Source organism: Petromyzon marinus, chromosome 24, assembly GCF_048934315.1.
Source record: "Petromyzon marinus isolate PM22_M1 ecotype Great Lakes invasive population chromosome 24, UKy_Petmar_22M1.pri1.0, whole genome shotgun sequence".
NCBI classification, from domain to species: domain Eukaryota; kingdom Metazoa; phylum Chordata; class Hyperoartia; order Petromyzontiformes; family Petromyzontidae; genus Petromyzon; species Petromyzon marinus.
The window spans coordinates 10,421,155-10,440,746 of NC_133690.1; the positions used below are offsets into that span (position 1 = coordinate 10,421,155).

The following is a 19,592-nucleotide window of genomic DNA, read 5'->3' on the forward strand; positions in this document are numbered from 1 at the left end:
GTGAAGAACATGTTGTGGGCAGGAGATGGCTGCACCTAGTTCAGCGATGTTCTGACCATGACAGGATTCAATCAGGACCATTGTCTGCAGGGTACACTTACAACTGGGTGGTTCTTCTGTTGGGGTACGAACATTGATGCTCGTTAGGAATGGATATGCTTAGGGGTACTCAAACATTGAAGTGCTTGAGCAACATGGGACCTATTTATTGTTGTTCTTAAAATCAGATAAGTTGACCTTCGGGTCATTCAAAATGTTGATCCTTTCCCCTCGTTATATTCCAATGGTGCTACTGGCATCACTTCATTAAAGCGTCTATTCGGAACTCTCACAAAGCCGCGTGTCACCTTGTGTTCGAGAATAGCCCGTGGAAGGTGACATCACAGAAATATGTACGGGGACCCTTCAAGTACTTTTTCGTATCCACACACTGAACATGGTATTTGAGTTGCAATGATGCATCGATTAACATCGTTCTTAAGTTCACGAGACATGCATCAAATAGCATGTTTCAAAATAAACGATTTTCCTTTCTTACGTGTGCTGTGTTAAAAGGATCGTGCGGCTCCTGCAGTCACTACTGGCCACGACAAATACTACAATATATATAAAAAAACTAGATTCAATTCATCACCTTTATGGATAAACTAGCCGCCATCATCATCAGACATTGTCAATCCGCTGCTGAATGAAGGCCTCACCAAACTGTCGCCTTCTGTCATGGTCTTGCGATGAAACAATAGTCGCCACGTTGGCTAGGAGATGTTAACTTCCTCGCCTGGTATGCAGGAGGTCGTGGGTTCTACCCTGACCCCGACGCCTGTACATTTGGAGTTGGGAAGTCTCACTCCCCGTGGTCACGTGGATTTTCCTCGGGGACCTCCGGTTTTCCCCTCCACATTTAGAAACGTGCATTTAGATAACAGTATTTGGCTGCTACGTAAAAATTCACACAATAACACTTCGATGACCTATCATGTGTGGCCAGATCGCCTCTGAAAAAAAGAGATAATAGCTCAGTGGACTTTACCTGATACTATAAAATAGAAAGAAGAAACATGTAATTATTGTGAAGACTGAGATAGAGACGTGGTAAGCACCATGTCCAACTATCAGTCTCCTCAGCGCCTCTGGCCACACCGCACCTTGAGGTTTTCATGGCGGTTTGGTCGGTCGGGGCGCTCGCTTGTTGTTAGGTGAAGATTATTCTCCCGGTTTTAAAGTTTAATTTCGAACAAATCTCAGCCATGTCTGGCTCAGCGGACTTCATCCTGCCTCAGAAATGCACGCCGCGTATTTTCGCCGACAGTTTTTAGGTTTTATTTCGGACAAATCCCCTCGACCCGAGCCCCCAAGCGCTCTCGCCCAGCGTCACTGCCCGGAGAGAAGACCGTTTTCCCGCTGGAGGCGCTAGGCCGCACGGCATCTCATCGGGGTTCGGGTTTCTTCACTCCTTAACGTCACGTCGTGGGTGTGATCTCGACCCTGACGCCTGCTGCTGTATATTTGGAGTTTGCGTGGATTTTTCTCCGGGTCTTCTGCTGTCCCTGGACCTGTACCACATGGAGGACGAGATCTACGAGCTCTCCTTGATGAGGGAACCGCGGAATCCAAAATCAACACCGCTGACACCCTCGAAGCCGGTGGTGATGGCCGAGTGGGCCTCCGGTGTGTCGCCCAAGCCCGACGCGGCCACCATCAACAAGCACGTGCAGCGCGTCGTGGAGTCCGTCTTCAAGAACTACGACCACGACCGTGATGGCTACATCTCGCAGCAGGACTTCGAGGTGGGCGACGGAGCCGGAGGGGGGGGGAGGGGGCGACGCGCGAGCAGAGGGAGCCGACACTGACTTTCTCATACATCATACACTGACTCACTCACACATCATACACTGACTCGCTCATCATGCGCTTACTCACTCACACATCATACACTCGCACAACCACTGACCCATTCACTCATCATACACAGGTTCACTCATCGTGTGCTGGCTCACTCGCACATCATACACTCACTCACACTGCCGCTGACTCGCTCACACATCATACACCGACTCACTCATCATGCGCTGACTAACACATCGTGCGCTGACTCACACATCATACACTCACACTGCCGCTGACTCGCTCACACATCATACACTCACTCACAATGCCGCGGACTCTCTCACACATCATACACTGACTCACTCATCATGCGCTGACTAACACATCGTGCGCTGACTCACACATCATACACTCACGCTGCTGCTGACTCACTCACACATCATACACTGACTCACTCATCATACACTGACTCGCACATCATACACTGACTCACTCATCATGTGCTGACTCACACATCATACACTCACTCAACCTAATACGGACTCAACCATCATACAGTGACTCGCACATCATACACTCACTCACTCTGCTGCTGACTCACTCACACATCATACACTGGGAGTGTCGTGCTGCCAGCTATGGCTGCAGGTTTTTATTGTATGTGTTATGTATATCGTTTATTGTTAAATTTAAAATTACAGTTCCTAAGATTACTGTTGTTACATTGTTTTTTATAGCTTTATTTTGGTGATTCAAAAACATATGGTTAATCTAAATTGTCTTATAGTTATATTCTTAGTTTTTTCGGTAAAGTCACGTTGTTTTATATATATTTTATTATTTTGTTGTTTCTCTTCAACGTGACTTTACCGAAAAAACTAAGAATATGAATTACTGCAGTCACGAAAGCTTTAAATCAAAATTTGTCTTATAGTTGTTGTTGTTGGCTTGCATCACATTGTGATTTTTGCACACAGCGTTTTAATACGTTTTTTGTGTGTGTGGAATATTTTCTGGTTTATTCCAGGATGTTTCTGTTGCGCGTCGTCGCTTTGGGATGTTCTGTGTTCATATTTTGTTGGTTGCGGTTGCACCCGACTTAAGAGCCGCATGGCTCACAGGGCTATACCTCATAAATGAAACTTGAAAAAAACTTGAAAGGGCTCTGTTCGCAACCTCAGCAGGTACTCAATGCATGCTGGTATACAGAGACTCTTCTCCCCATCAGGCGAATGCGGAATTTCCATTGCTGGCTCAGGGCTGCCAGTGGAGATGAGATCGACACTGCTCCACACTCATGTCGGCAGGGAGAATACTTTGTTTTATTGATAAAATTCAAGAGGAGAATGGATCGTGGGGGGAGTATATGGTGGGGGGGGGGGACGAAGGTTGGTGCGGTGATTTACGCACCTGTGCTATGAACCCCGTGACCCGAGTTTGATTCCCCGGCCACGTCAAAAATCATCAGCGGTGAACGACATCCGGCACCGATGGTGGGCGCCGATTTCACCAAAATCAGCAGTGACCAGCGTGGTGAGGTATGACGCGGCAGTGGTGGCGTGTTGGTGAAGAGCAAAGGGTGCTGCTAAAGCAGTGTGTGGAAAGAAGCGCCGCTGATTTACGTCCTTCAACTCGTAAGCAGTTCGTGGGTTAATTGCCTCCTCTACACTTTGGTGCCCTCTGCCCTCTAAAACCAGGCGCGCACATATCTGTGTATATATATTTTTTACGACCGCCTCTCGTGCCCGTGATGTGTTCCCATTGTGCTGTGAAGAGCCACGCGGGTTCTTCAAAGGACTTTTGGACAACGGGAGTGGCGGAGGCGTGGGTGGAGTCCCGTTTGTTTGTTTGTTTGGTAGCAATAAATAAAGCCAACGGGCGCTCCATTACAGATTCCAAACAATCTCGATTTGAAGTGTTCGTGACTGCAGGGATCCATACTCTTTGGTTCTTTCGGTAAGATCACGTAGGTATAAAATTCCAAACACCCAAACATGTGAAAACCTTCCCAAACTTTTGTTTCTTCATAACAGTTATTTCTTATTATTTTTTTCCCTTGCAGAAATGAAATGAATGACGGTCTTTAGCGTGCTGTTATTCACGTTTCAAAATATTATTTGATATTTTTTTAATGAAAAAAACCCTCCCCCAATTTTGATGCATGTTTCATGCAGCTACAACTCAAGAGAACGTAAAACGAAAATTGGTAAAACAAAAAAATATATATACGAAAATATCCATAGCTGCACACGTATCTCAGTAATTGACAAGAGTTAGTATTTATTTAAAGAGGCCTCTGAGAGGAGGGTGCACCTTGGGATATATTGCCTTTTCTTCGTTGAGTATTTTGTGTGTTTGAGGAAACTGTCATGTCGAGAGAAACCCCACACGTGTGAGAGGCGATTGCCCGATGTATGGTGCGGTAGTGTGTACTCTGCGCTATGAACCCAGTGATCTGAGTTCGATTCCCAGCCACTGGCAAGCGATATCAAAACTGGTCTTGAATCCCTCGCCCCTTCACAAGTCTGCACTGACCAGTGTGGTTCAGTATGGTCAAACGACTCCAATAACTGACATTTATATATTAAAATGCGAACCATACCCCCCCAGCCCGCACCACAACTTTCGGTCAGCCACCTACTTACTATACTGCCACCTGCTGGCCGCCTTACGACTCTGCACGTTGAGAGTTTCACACACGGTGCTCTGTGCGCTCCATCATCTCCAGGTTCAGATTGTATGTAGTGAGCATGGATGTTAACGTTACGTTGACCTTTTTTTAAAAACCCTAAGATGCATCGGGCCTCAAATACTCTACACTCTTCCAGTGGTGAGATCTGGAAGATCCTTATAGGCAATGATTCATATATACAGGGTGTTTTAAAAAGTATTTTTTTTTTACAAAAGACGACTTACTGTTCCCTTTATGGAATGAGATGTTAATGGCTTATCTAAGGTCATGCAAGAGCCTAAAACATCAATATCAACTACATATGTCGGGCTCTCTTGAACATAGACACCGCATCCTGGGAATAAACACTAGTTATCCGATTTAACTCCCAAACTTACATGAGAAAAAGTCGGGCAGCAGCAGTTATATTGGTCGGAGAATGGCCCAGGAGGATGATATCACATAACTACTTCCAAAGTCACTTAAAAATAAAAGTCGTATTTATCCACGTGAGTGGCGCACATTTAATGGACTGCATAATTGCCCATCTCACGTCTACAAAGCCGACATGTTTGAGTCACAGAGGTGGAATTTAGACAAATTAAGTCAAACACATATTAAAATGTGATGTATTAGTGCATTGCACGGTGGGCATGCGGAAGGCCATCAAACTCGTGACACTTAAGAACCCGGATTAAACATGGGCAACTGCCTCGGTTCAAATCCAGGATGTCAGCGGTGCCGGCTGACTGCTCTGCCTCCTAAGCTACCTAAACTCAAACTAAACTACTTTTATTTTATCAAGTGAGGCCCGCCGAGCAACATGGCCACAAATTATAGCTCAATGAAGTGGCTTATCAATTTATAGCGGCCAAAAACTCTAAACGCATGTTTCTCATTGTGGAGGGGGGGAAACCGGAGGACCCGGAGAAAAATCCACGCGACCACCACAGGGAGAGTAACATGCAAACTCCAAATATACAGCAGCAGGCGTCAGTGTCGGCACCGAACCCACACCCCCCCTGCATACCAGGTGAGGTAGTCAACATCTCACCACGGAGCCACCATAGCGATCTTAAAATATGTAAACAACTTATAATACGAGAAAGGAGGTCCCATGATGGAGCTGCTCGCCCCGAGCTCTCATTACTCTGATAGTGGCATTGTCTTTGTGCTGTGTGCGCCAATGGCGTCCTCTGGTCCAACACCGTTTGAGACGAGGCTCCAAAGAAAGCCGTCTCTGGTGTGGACCAATCAGTTTCAAAGACAATGCATCATATTGTCAAGAGGGTGTGTTTTTGTTTGCATTCTGACCACAAGTATTGTGGTTAATGCAGACATGGTTCCTTGTAAAAAGGTTGAAGTTTTGTTGCCAGAAAAAAGGGGAAAAAACCTATTCTTATATTTTGGTACTGGCAACGGAGGTCCCATGATGCATGATGTAACTTATTATACCTTCATAATGATGTTTTTTGGGTGAGATCGTGAAAGTATAAATGTGTCGAAACCCTCCACTACCCGACAAGGCCAATCAGTAACTTATTATACCGATGACATGACAGAAAACATCCACAGATTTTGCTAAACCCTGTTTGATTTAGTGGGATGCTCCGTCTCTCTGTATCCCCTGGTATATCTGTGTTAATTCCCTCTACTTAAGGTCTGTATATATATCTGCGGATATGTGTTTCCTCTACCCGATGATGATTGCTTGTGTTGCAATCGAAACGTCGTATATTATGTAATTTTATTTTTTCTTCTTTCTACGTGACTTTACCGAAAAAAACAAAGATGAATTCCTGCAGTCACGAAAGCACCAACTCGAGTTCTATCCACAGATGGCCCATTTTTGGGGTCTGACGATCTTTTTAACACGCTTTCATTTAACTCACTGTCTGTTGTTGTATCCTCAAATATTGTAACTCAATTTTAACCCACTTCCCAATGTCGTATCGACTGCAAACTTGGTATACTTATGTCATACTTATGACAATACTATATTCTATCATAAAAAGTAAACATTTTAAGACATTACATGTTTATATGTTATGTTGCGTCTTGGGTCTAATTTGTCCACGCTCAACTGACGTTGGCTGTAATTGCCCACGGTCCCCCTTACGTTGTGGCAAGCTTCGGGGCCACTTCCTGGAGTCGTGGAATTCTTCCATTACTAGTACATTTCATAAAAGCGTGTTAAAAAAAGTTTTTAAAAATATTCCTTATTTGCCCACTAATCGCCTTGCTCGCAGCTTTGCTCGAGTCCCACCCCCAAAAATAAACTGCAGCAGCAACAAATGTAACCACCAGAGGGCATCGCGTATATGCAGAACTTTAACAATGCAATAATAAAAATTTAACACTCTTCTGAAATTCGTGGTCCGCCAGGAAGTGTCTAACTGTGTTGTTGGCCTGACTGGATGTGCTTCACATAATGTTTTTTCCGGTTTGTTGAATTCTCGTCTCTCATCTTTTTGTTGTATTTACCTCCGTGATTTGTTCTTGACACCTGATGAAGATCGCTTGCGTTGTGATCGAAACGTCGTGATTGTTTTTTGTTTGAATATAATTTTATTGTATTTCTACATACGTGACTTTACCGAAAAAACCAATGAGTAAGTAAAAAAATGTATTCACTCAATAATAATTAACTCGGACGCGAACGAAGTTTGCAATCGTAAATCGTACCGGCTGCAGTGTAATGTTTAATTTAATAACGTGAATACAATTGAGAGCGCTTTGACAATTCACTGCTGGCTGACGGCCTCACCGTGCCGTGTCAACCGTGGGGAGATCACTGTCCGTATTTCACCACGATGGTTCGCGCGGGTTAGTGAAAGGGATAGCGAACATGCTAGAGCTGGAATTTAAGCCGAATGAAGTGCAGGATACAAATGTAGTGTGATGGGGTTTTGGTTGTTGTTGCTGTTGTTGTGTGTGGTCATTGGTGGCTGGGCTGAGGGTCGTCAACTCACACGACATCTCGAGAAGACAGCCTCGTCAAGGAGGAGGCTGCCTGGATTCAAAGTGGTTGTCGGCTAGCTCGGTGCTCTGACCTGTAGGTCAGCAGACCATCTCAATGTACCAACTGTTTTCTTTTTACAAAAAAAAAAATCAGCGAAAGCCTGTTTGCTGTCAGAGGTCCCTGTGTTAGTCTCCGTGCAGACGGCGATTCTTTAAGCTCCATTAACTCAGTGTAACAGTGATTTGCAATTCAATGAACTCTAAAACTGAGCTAGGGCCTATTTAAACAACAGTCTCTAGCGCATGGGAGCTTCTGGGATAAAAAAAATACACCCGGGACAAATCTATGGCAGAATATACGGCGTTGGTATAAACATTAACCGAAACCAAAATTAGATTGCAATATCAGTCCAAAATGCCACACTATGCTCAGCAAGTGGAGCGCTCCAGGGCAGTGGTGTAAATGTCACATATAGAATACGAATGTAACATTAGAACACTATGTCTTGGTGTTGTTTAGTAAAGTTATGTAAACAAAAGTATTTTTAAGAAAGGTCTTGACTTCCTAAGCCCTTTATTTGTACAAAATGAAACAGACACATCAATTCTCACGAGGCTTTTTTTTTCTCAAGCTGTTCTCTGCGTGCAAAAGTATTAAATAACACGGGCAGCTGTTTTGGGGGATTATACAAGCAGGAGGCTGGAATCTCAGGACGAGTCATATTAACCTCTTCACAACTACCGCACAGACTTGTAATGAGTGAAATAACCGGTTTTACCGACACGAATTGGCTATGAATTCATTTAATCAAGCAACAATTAAAACAGTAAACTGAGAAACAGCGCCATCTTTAAATTAATTTATTACAATACAAAATAATTTACAAAGTTTTTTCCCCCAAGAAAGTGTATTTAAAACAATTTTACGACGACAGTCACAGCCAACAGTACGCACCGAATTTGTTGTTTCATGTTCATATTTTGGTCAATTGTTGATCGGGAACATATTTCTTGGCAATCAGATACACACACCCGCTCGTTAACGCGTCCGTGCTCTTGTGTGTGTGTTGAGTGTGTGTGTGTGAGTTTGTGTGTGTGAGTTTGTGTGTGTGTGCGTTTGTTTGTGTGTGAGTTTGTGTGTGTGTGAGTTTGTGTGTGTGTGAGTTTGTGTGTGTGAGTTTGTGTGTGTTGAGTTTGTGTGTGTGAGTTTGTGTGTGTTGAGTTTGTGTGTGTGTTGAGTTTGTGTGTGTGTTGAGTTTGTGTGTGTAGAGTTTGTGTGTGTAGAGTTTGTGTGTGTGTTGAGTTTGTGTGTGAGTTTTTGTGTGTTGAGTTTGTGTATGTGAGTTTGTGTGTGTGTTGAGTTTGTGTGTGTGAGTTTGTGTGTGTGAGTTTGTGTGTGTGTGAGTTTGTGTGTGTGTTGAGTTTGTGTGTGTGTTGAGTTTGTGTGTGAGTTTTTGTGTATGTGAGTTTGTGTGTGTGTTGAGTTTGTGTGTGAGTTTGTGTGTGTGAGTTTGTGTGTGTGTTGAGTTTGTGTGTTGAGTTTGTGTGTGTGAGTTTGTGTGTGCGAGTTTGTGTGTGTGTGAGTTTGTGTGTGTGAGTTTGTGTGTCCGGCAAAACAACCCCCTACCTCCTCGCGGTGCCGGACGGGCAACTCTGTCGTGGACAGTGCTGTGGGGGGAGTTCCAATTTTGATTGGCTCCTCCCCTCATGGCATATGTGTCCACCACAGGGGCTAAACGGGGGCTCTGGACGGGTGCGAGGGGCTGGTAACCCCTCCACCTTCAATTAATTACCACAAAACCACGAATTAAAGTGAAATATGTAACAACTAAGCTTGTGCCGGAGGCCCCGGGGGGCCAGGCGTCTATGACGTCTCCTGGCCAAACCCCAATTGGCGGAGCCAGGAGATTGAATACCTACCCTCGGGGCTACTCCAGAAACAACGAAAAGCCACTACGGGTGGCCACGTGGAATGTTCGAACGCTCACTGCAGAGGAGAGGCTGCCACTCCTCAGTCGGGAGCTGGACCGGTACCGCCTGGATCTATGCGGCATTCAGGAGGTCCGGTGGACCGGCTCTGGCTCCTGCCACCATGAGGGGTGGACAGTCCTCTACTCGGGGCAGCAGACTGCCAAACAACAGGGTGTGGGTCTTCTTTTGAATAAAAGAATGAAGGGGGCGTGGGAGCGTGGCGGTGAGGTGTGGGAAGCTGTAAGCCCCAGGCTACTTTGGGCTCGCCTTCCCATCAACCGGAGGCGAGGAATGGTGGTCGTGGTTACTTATGCCCCCACCGAAGATGAACATCCGTGGAGGGATGCAGGCAAAGCCGATGAGTCAGATGCCTTCTATGACCTCCTGTCACAGGTGCTGGCTAAAGTGGCCCCTCGGGATAGAGTCATCATGTTGGGTGACTTCAATGCCCGAGTTGGTCATGATACTGGCACCTGGTCTGGAGTGATTGGAGGGCATGGGCCAGATCAGCTCAATAACAACGGTAGGAGGCTGCTAGATTTTTGTGCAGCCCATGGGCTTGTAATTACCAACACGCTGTTCCGGCATCGGCGCATCCACACAACATCATGGATGCATGCCGGGTCCAAGCAAGAACATCTGCTGGACTACATAGTGACGGACCAGCGAATGCGAGCCCATGTCCTTGACACCAGGACCTACCGTGGAGCTGATCTGCCCTCTGACCATCGACTAGTCATCTGTAAGATGTGCCTGCCATTCTTCCACTCCGGTGGTGGGTGTACACCTAGGACCCCATTCCAACCTAAAGTGGCCTGGTCTCAGTTATCTGATGAAAGTTGCAAGCGAGAATTTCATCATCGCTTGCGGCTGGGATTGGCATCGTCCCCGACTCCTCCTGATGTCGAGGGTAAATGGGCGAGGTTTAGGACTGTGACTCATGCAGCTGCAATGGCTGCTTTGGGTACGCGGTCCAGACCTCCCCAGACACCCTGGATGACAGAGGAGTTGTTCAGGATGGTTGAGAAAAAGCGACAGGCCCACTGTCATCGGCTACAGAATCCCACGTCAGAGAATGAGGAGGCTTACCGCAGCCTTCGCTCGGAGGTTCGGAGAGCTGTGAGGCGCTGCAAGGATGGGTGGTGGTCGCGGGTTGCTGAGGAGATGGAGTCTGCCTCAGTGGCCCGTGATCACAAATCGCTATTTAACTCCATCAAAAAAGTAACCTGCAGCGCCACACCTATTACCATCATTAGGGGAAAAAACGGTGATCCAATTTCCGACCCCCAGGAACAGGTTCGCAGATTTGCTGAGCATTTCTGTGAGGTCCTGGGGGAGGGAAAATCCCACAGCCAGGAAAACATCATGGCACATAGTGAGGATGACCCTGCTGAGGCTGCGGTGCCTCAAATATTGGATGAAGTCACCCCCTGTGAGTGGCTGGCTGAGGTGCCATCTGCTGAGGAAGTATTGAAGGCGATCCGGAGTCTGAGACCAGGAAAGGCAGCGGGCAGAGATGATCTCCCAAGCGAAATGCTGAGGGAGGGTGGCGTTTGTGCACAGACTGCCCTATATGACATCATAACAACAGTCTGGACCACTGGACGGGTTCCGCAGGATTGGAAGGATGCCCTGGTGGTCCCCCTTTTTAAGAAGGGGGACCGCACAGACTGTAACAACTACAGGGGCATCTCACTCCTCAGTGTGCCGGGAAAGGTCCTGGCAAGGATTATTCAGCATCGCCTTGCCAGGCACGCTGAGGAGAGGCTTGCGGAGCCCCAATGCGGTTTCAGGAAAGGGCGGTCCTGCACAGATGCCATATTTTCTGTCCGTCTGCTACAGCAGAGGTGTAGGGAATTCCAACAAGACCTACATCTCTGCTTTATTGACCTGGTCAAGGCCTATGATACCATCAGTAGGCCTGGGCTCTGGGTCGTTCTTCGTGCTTTTGGAGTACCTGACCCTCTGCTCACGATCATTAAGGACCTTCATGATGGTGAGCGGGCCCGGGTAAAACTACGTGGCCGGGAGTCAGAGCCATTCCCTGTACACCTTGGGGTGCGACAGGGATGTCCTCTGGCTCCCACATTATTTAACATCTATTTTGACCACGTAGTTCGTGAAGCCTTCAATAGCTGTACCGGGGGAATCTCCATATGGTACAGATATAATGGGAGGCTAATCGATGCCCGGGTGCGGTCAAGGGATGGCTCCCTATTGCTCAACCACGTTATGTATGCTGATGACTTGGTAATAGCTGCTCAGTCAGAGGAGGAGTTGGAGACGCTGCTGCTGAGACTGGAGCGTGCCACTAAGAGGTGGGGCCTTACCATCAGCCCCACCAAAACTAAGCACCTGCCTGGGTATTTTGTACCATCGGACACTCCACCCCCACAACTCCCAATCGGTGATGGGGCAGTTGTGGAGAGAGTGGAGAGTTTCCCATACCTGGGCAGTGTGCTTATGACTGGCTCCAGTTTAACAGCAGAGGTCTCACTCCGAATCAGTCGAGCGGCAATATCTTTTCATCGGTTGCGTAACGCTGTGTGGAAGCTACCTGGTCTGTCGCTCCGCACTAAGCTTCAGGTCTTCTCGGCCACGGTCATTCCCTCCCTTCTCTACGCTTGCGAAACGTGGACCCCCCTAATGGAACATCTTCGCCGGTTAGAAACATTTAGGCTGACCTGCCTACGATCCATCCTGGGTTTAACCAGACTGGATTGTGTGAGGAGCTCACAAATCCTTGAAAGATCTGGGCAGGGTCCCATCGGTGAGCTCCTCCGGCAGGCAAGGCTGCGATGGCTGGGTCATGTAGCCCGAATGCCCAGCCACCGCATGCCGAAACAGCTTTTGTTTGGCCGGATTGAGGGGGCTAAGCGGGCGCGGCATGGGCTAGAGAAGAGATGGAGTGATGTGGTACAGGAGGACGTGGAGCTGAGTGGACTTGCCGATGACTGGTACCAGCGGTGTCAAGATCGGCCTCTGTGGAGGAGGCTCGTGAAGGATGCTACTGGGCAGTTGGAGGCAGTCGCCCTCCAACAACAACGGAGGGCGGAGGAGCGACGCTCACAACAGCGAGCGGAGCGCCGGGTGGCTAAAGCACAGCAGGTTGGCACAGTAGGGGGCACAGGTGGTGCATCAGCCAGTCATCTCAGTCAGTCGACCCGTGGCACCTGGGTCTGCCCCGTGACCTCCTGCCAGCGGGCGTTCGACACTTCACGTGGCCTCAGGGTGCACATAGCCTGGCACAGGCGTCGTGGTGACGTCACCGCCACTTAGTGGCGAATGGCGGTTGTTGTTGTTGTTGTTGTGAGTTTGTGTGTGTGAGTTTGTGTGTGTTGAGTTTGTGTGTGTTTGAGTTTGTGTGTGTGTGTTGAGTTTGTGTGTGTGAGTTTGTGTGTGTGAGTTTGTGTGTGTTGAGTTTGTGTGTGTGACTTTGTGTGTGTGTTGAGTTTGTGTGTGTGAGTTTGTGTGTGAGTTTGTGTGTGTGTTGAGTTTGTGTGTGTGAGTTTGTGTGTTGAGTTTGTGTGTGTGTTGAGTTTGTGTGTGTTGAGTTTGTGTGTGTTGAGTTTGTGTGTGTTTAGTTTGTGTGTGTGTGAGTTTGTGTGTGTTGAGTTTGTGTGTGTTGAGTTTGTGTGTGTTGAGTTTGTGTGTGTTGAGTTTGTGTGTGTTGGGTTTGTGTGTGTGAGTTTGTGTGCGTGTTGAGTTTGTGTGTGTTGGGTTTGTGTGTGTGAGTTTGTGTGTGTGTGTGTTGAGTTTGTGTGTGTGTTGAGTTTGTGTGTGTGTTGAGTTTGTGTGTGTGTTGAGTTTGTGTGTGTGAGTTTGTGTGTGTTGGGTTTGTGTGTGTGAGTTTGTGTGTGTGTTGAGTTTGTGTGTGTGAGATTGTGTGTGTGTTGAGTTTGTGTGTGTGTGAGTTTGTGTGTGTGAGTTTGTGTGTGTGTGTTGAGTTTGTGTGTGTGAGTTTGTGTGTGAGTTTGTGTGTGAGTTTGTGTGTGTTGGGTTTGTGTGTGTGAGTTTGTGTGTGTTGAGTTTGTGTTGTTGAGTTTGTGTGTGTGTTGAGTTTGTGTGTGTGAGTTTGTGTGTGTTGGGTTTGTGTGTGTGAGTTTGTGTGTGTGTTGAGTTTGTGTGTGTGAGATTGTGTGTGTGTTGAGTTTGTGTGTGTGTGAGTTTGTGTGTGTGAGTTTGTGTGTGTTGAGTTTGTGTGTGTGTGAGTTTGTGTGTGTGAGTTTGTGTGTGTTGAGTTTGTGTGTGTGTTGAGTTTGTGTGTGAGAGTTTGTGTGTATGTTGAGTTTGTGTGTGTGAGTTTGTGAGAGTTTGTGTGTGTGTTGAGTTTGTGTTGTTGAGTTTGTTTGTGAGAGTTTGTGTGTGTTGAGTTTGTGTTGTTGAGTTTGTGTGTGAGTTTGTGTGCGTGTGAGTTTGTGTGTGTGAGTTTGTGTGTGTGTTGAGTTTGTGTTGTTGAGTTTGTGTGGGTTTGGGGAGCGGTAGTGTAGTGGTTAGCGCGCTGCGCTACGAACTCGGCGACCCGATTTCTATTCTCGTTCACGGGCAACACCAGTGACGATTATCTGAACCGGTCCTGGGCCTCCCCTAGGTCGACTCCGCCTCAAATGAATACCTGGTGCGGTGCGTAAACACATCGCCACTAGGGAGACAAAGGCGGCCGGGCGTGGTGCTGGCAAAACCCACCCAATCGTGTGCTGTTCTGGCCTCCATAGGTGCTCGCTAACAGCACTTGCCCCGACAGTCTGTGAAGGTTACACGGGGGATCTTTGTCTTTGTGTGTTTGTCTTTACGACAATTGCTTTGCAACTGCACTAAATATATATTTTTTTAACTGACAGCAGTCGGTAGCCACAGCTGCACCGTGGGCTCGCTTCTGGGGGGGGGAGGGGAGCGGACCACACTTTTGTCACTCATTTTGATAAAGCTCCTTCAACCAATAATTGTATCACGCACGCAATTATAAACAAAAAAATCCCGCACAATTGCCAAAGCAAGCAAAGCGAGCACGCCGAGACAGTGACTCAAGTCACATGATACAGAACTCGCCAGGGGCCACAGGCACACTTTGGAAGTTGAGAGTCGTCCTACTCTCTCGTCCCCACCCCCCGCTCCGACTTCATCCTACTTCGCTATAATTATACTAAATCTATCTGCGCAACTGCTGGCTATCGGCTCAGTATTGAGCCGGCTGTATTGTGCGCGAGGGGTGATTTAAACGTCCCATAATTAATCGGTGTACTCTTTGTTATTGTCACCGTGTGGAACGGAGGAAAAACTGCAGACTCAAAAAATAGCTCGATTTTTAAAAATCCAAATTGTTGTGGCTGTCTCTCCAAGGGCCACGTCTATGGAGTGGTCATGACTTTGCCCAATCCTCACAGAGGATCCAATCCCAAACATGTTGGGGGTACATATTCTTTGGTTCTTTCGGTAAAGTCACGTAGATAGAAAAAAATAATAAAAAGCGGTCGCCTGTGTTGCGATCGAAACGTCGTGATATATTTTTTTTAAAATTAACTTTCTTTTGTATTATTTTGTTCTATCTATCTACGTGACTTTACCGAAATAACCCGTAGAATATGAATTCCTGCAGTCACGAAAGTTTTTAAGTCAAACATGTTGGGGGTAATCCCGACCCCGACGACGCCCCCCCCCCCCCCAAACAATGGCGCCTTCGCCCCTGGTGGCACGCGCAGAGAGTCCGTGTGAGGCATCGTGTGCCTGCACGTCACCTCACACCACTCCAGTCACCGTGCACCCATAACTCAAGACGCTTGCATATACACACGGATTTTCTCACTTTCAATGTCTTGCACATTGAGCGTTAGTTAAGGTGCCAGTGTATTTCATTTTGCTATTGATGCCCCCAGAGTCTGGAATGCTATTGCCAATAAACTGCAACTTGAATCGCTACCAATGAGATCTTCTCTCAACACTGCTCTAGAGGAGTTGTACACCCCCAGCTGCCACTGCTATTCATTGGCGTAAAATAAAATAAAATGTTTTCGCTCCGGATGACGCCGCAAAGTATTATCTGTATTTTGATTTAGCGTGCTGATCTTAAAGGTGCATTGAAAAATGTGATACTCCGACTGATGCTTCTGTTGTTGTGGAGTAAGTCATGCAGCCAGCTGTGGCTCTAGGATTTGGTGTTACATGTTATTTATGTAATTTATTGTAAAAATTCGGTCACAGTCCTTGTGCTCACTGTTACGTTGCAATTATGGCTTTATTTTTTGGTGATTTGGAAACGTTTTTTGGTTTGGACATGTTTGTTTTGTTGTAGCACGGAGTTAGACTGATGGCCTTAATCTAAGTTTTTGCTGTTGTTGTTTGACTTGCATCCCACTGGGATTTTTGCACACAGCGTTGGTGTACGGTGCTTTTTTCAGGAATATTTTTGCAGTTTTTTTCCATGGATTTTCTGTTTGCACAGTCACATAGTCACTTTAAGATGTTTTTCTTGTTCGTGTTTTTGTTTTTTTTGTTTGTTGTGGTTGCACCCGATTCAAGAGTCGAATGGCTCACAGGGCTATACCAAAATAAACTGAATTGAACTGATTTACGATCAAGTCTACATCATAGTTAGGTCGTTTTGTTTTTAACCTTTGGCAGGGGCACGCATGTGTAGGTACGCATGTGCAGTGAAATTCCCAATGCATCCAAATGCAGGACCATCCGACAAAAAAGTGTTGAATCTAAGCGAGGCTTTTTCCTGCATAAGGGACATTGTCATAACGGATACATGTGACTTGGTAATACCATTCCAGAATGACACTCCAACAGCCAGAGCAAACCAATTTTTGGGGTTCATATACCCCGATATCGTTCACACTTACCGGTATATTCCTACAAGAAAATCCGGTTATAACAGTAGAAAAGTATCTTCATTTGTTTCATTAAATGCCACTTTTATTCCCTTGATTCAAATTAAACTTTAGTTATCGATCTATAGAAAATTATGAGGGTAATTATAACTGCCATGACAGGAAAACTTGAATCACGTGACAGCAGAATGCAACCTGATTTAGCTGATTGTGAGTACTCTCAGATTTGTCTTGCTGTGGTGTATTTACTGTTCATCAAAGCTCTCACCCAAACAAGCTGTGGGTGCATTTATACTTTAGGCACTGCACCAAGAACACATTTTCAGAGTAACGTCGTACGGACAATCGTGATAGTCTGACGCTGGAAATCTTAACGTGATTCGGCTGAGTTGTATTCAGGCACGGTTCGACAAAAGAAAGCTACGAAATTCTGATGCATTGCTTATTATTAATATTATTCTCATGGCACAGAGTGTCAGGCGTTTCAGTACAAGAATAAACAGATTAAACATGTGCGGTCAGCAGAAAAGAATGGGCCAAATCCTGGTGTTGTATGATAAAGCACTTTCTGAGTTATAATTTGCAAAAAGCTGTCCGTTATAGTATATTCTGCATGTGGACCGTGTAACCCACCGAGCATTTGGTTTCTCTAAGTGCAACGTGAAGGTCCTTGCAGAATGACCCGCTATATCGGCTCGCAGGGCAGGGATATAGACGTGGGTTCGATCCCAATCCTGACGCCTGTATATTTGGAGTTTGCGTGTCTCTCTCCTCGTGGTCGCGTTGGATTTTTCTCCAGGTCCTCCGGATTTTCCCCTCCACAATTTAGAATCAACGTGCGCTTAGACTATTCGGCTGCTATAAATGTCCACGTGATGATGAGCCACTTCTTTGAGCTATCATTTGTGATGGCCAGGTCGCTTCTGCAAAAGAGCTACGTAGCTCAGTGGGCCTTACCTGATAAAATAACAACTACGTTTAGTTCAAAAATATGCGGCGATAGGGTCATGGAGAAGGCTGTGATGCACCAGTTTGGCCAGAGAGGGACGTGAGAATGGCTGGAGTTTGCGAGAGTCAAATCAAACAGATTCCAGCAGGGAGGGGTTGGGTTGGGGGGCTATTTTGGTTGTAGTTTCATTGAACTATTGTTTTGATCAATTGCCAGCGGAAGGGGGGGGGGGGCGTCACTGCCTCTGTATTCGTGGCGATATTGTATGGCGTTTTACACCTCGTGCGAGGCAGGTGAATTTTTTTATCAAGTTTGCCGTCATGATTTATCCCCGCCACAACTTATAGACTGTTTTTTGGTATCGCGATTCAATAATTATCGTCTCATTTGTACTCTCTCGTAAACATGCCCCATCATCTCGTCTGTGCTTTGCACATTTTCATAAAGCCTGCGCGTGACATTTGCATATTCTTTGCATAAACTGGAAACGACCGGGCTCCTCATTGTCGCAACGATTTCATTGCGGGCACCGAGAGGGCGAGAGGGGATCCTCACCGCCGAGTCGCTTAAGCGTTTGCATCTGCGTCGACCGCCGATCTCAAACTCCCCCTACCTCCCCCCCCCCCAAAAAAAAAATGTAGTGTCGGAGCAATTCCCTTCCCAGCGAACGTGCGACACTTGAGAACATTGCACCTAAGGCATATGATGCGAGTTGCAGAACAAACGACGACGAACTCGAGCTGAGCAGCACACACACACGTGGACAGGCACCGGATGACGTTACAGACCGTGGAATGCGTAAGGTTGTGCTGCAAAGCGCTCTCTTGATGTCTTTCAGGTTGTAGGCGCATTGGGGGCGACACGGTGGCGATATGTTAACTACCTGCCGAGGTATACAGAAGGTCGTGGGTTCGATCCCGACCCTGACGCCTGCTGAAAATTTTGGAGTTTGTGTGTCTCTCTCCCCATGGTCGCGTGGATTTTTCTCCGGGTCCTCCGGTTTTTCCCTCCACATTTAAAATCAACACGCGTTTAGAGTATTTGGCTGCTATAAATATTCACATGATAAGCCACTTCTTTGAACGATCATTCGTGGCCAGGTCGCTTTTAAAAAAGAGCTCAGTGGGCTTTAAGCTATAAATAATTTTTCATTTTACCAGGTAACATTTAACCAGGTAAAATGTTTTACCAGGTAACATTTTAACCAGGTAATTTTTTTGACCAGATAACATTTTAACCAGGTAAAATTTTTACCAGGTAACATTTTAGCCAGGTAGAAATTTGACCTGGTAAAATTAAAAAGTTACATTTTGGTTTTGGCATCATGTCCAACATTTCATTCCACTTCTTTACAGAAGCTCCCCGGCAACGTGGAGGGAAACGTCGGACATCAGGGCCGACAACACGTGCCACAACCCAAAACACGCGTCGGAGGAGCCGCTACGACCGCTCGTGCAGACGGAAAAACTTTACATTTCATCGGTTTCCAAGAAAAACAAAAAAAACACTCACCCTGCTCGCGTGTAGGACAAACAAGCAAAAAAAAATGCAATGAGAAATTGTTTCACGATTTGTGTGCACAACAGTTGTGAATATAGTTCATGCCCCATTTTCAAATCTCGCACACGTGGCAGATGTTGGCTACGTAATGGCCACCTGGCTTCCAGGGGTGGTTTTACCAAAAAAACACACAAAACATAAATAAACATTCGCAAAAAAACACTCAATGCCTCATGCTGTATAACACGAGGCGTGTGCGCCCACACGTGCCTTAGGCACAATTTGCTTGTGGCACACACAACGCGTCCTTCTGGAAATATCCATCGGCGATAGAAGCGCCCACACGCGCTCCAAAGTCGAAACAGACCAGGGGCGGAGCCAGGGGGGGTGACAGGGGTGACATTCTGCGTGTAAGTGTACGACACTCGGTCTGGCGGACTCCGTGCAACTGCATTGTCAGTGTGTCGCCAACCAATGGCGTCTAGTTCAACAGCCTGACTCTCTAATCATTCTTGAAATTAAAATTTGTTGAATGTCACCCCGGCCTGAAATCCTGGCTCCGCCCCTGAAACAGACAATACCCATTTAGTTTAACACGTAGGCTTTAAATAATACCCATTTAATTGACAGGTGCATGATTTGTCTCACTACAATACCCACGATACATTGTTGACTCTTACAGATTTTTTTTACAACAAACTAAATTGAACAAAAACAAATCCAAGTGCTGAAATGTACCCTGAATTATCTTCTTTGGTTCTTTCGGTAAAGTCAGAAAGAACCAAAGAAGATTAATCATTGCAGTCACGAAAGCTTTAAATCGAAATGTACCCTGAATTATTCAACATCGTCAGGCGTGTTCTGACGACTGCTGGACGAGGGC

General features: G+C 46.4%; 1 long non-coding RNA gene across 1 annotated transcript; it reads left to right on the top strand.

The window, feature by feature from the left end:
- Positions 1–658: 658 nt before the first annotated feature.
- Positions 659–19,003, top strand: LOC116945534 (uncharacterized). The gene is made up of 2 exons (XR_012945203.1): positions 659–1,787; positions 18,565–19,003. It is a non-coding gene; the product is annotated as an uncharacterized LOC116945534 (long non-coding RNA).
- The last annotated feature ends 589 nt before the right edge of the window (positions 19,004–19,592 follow it).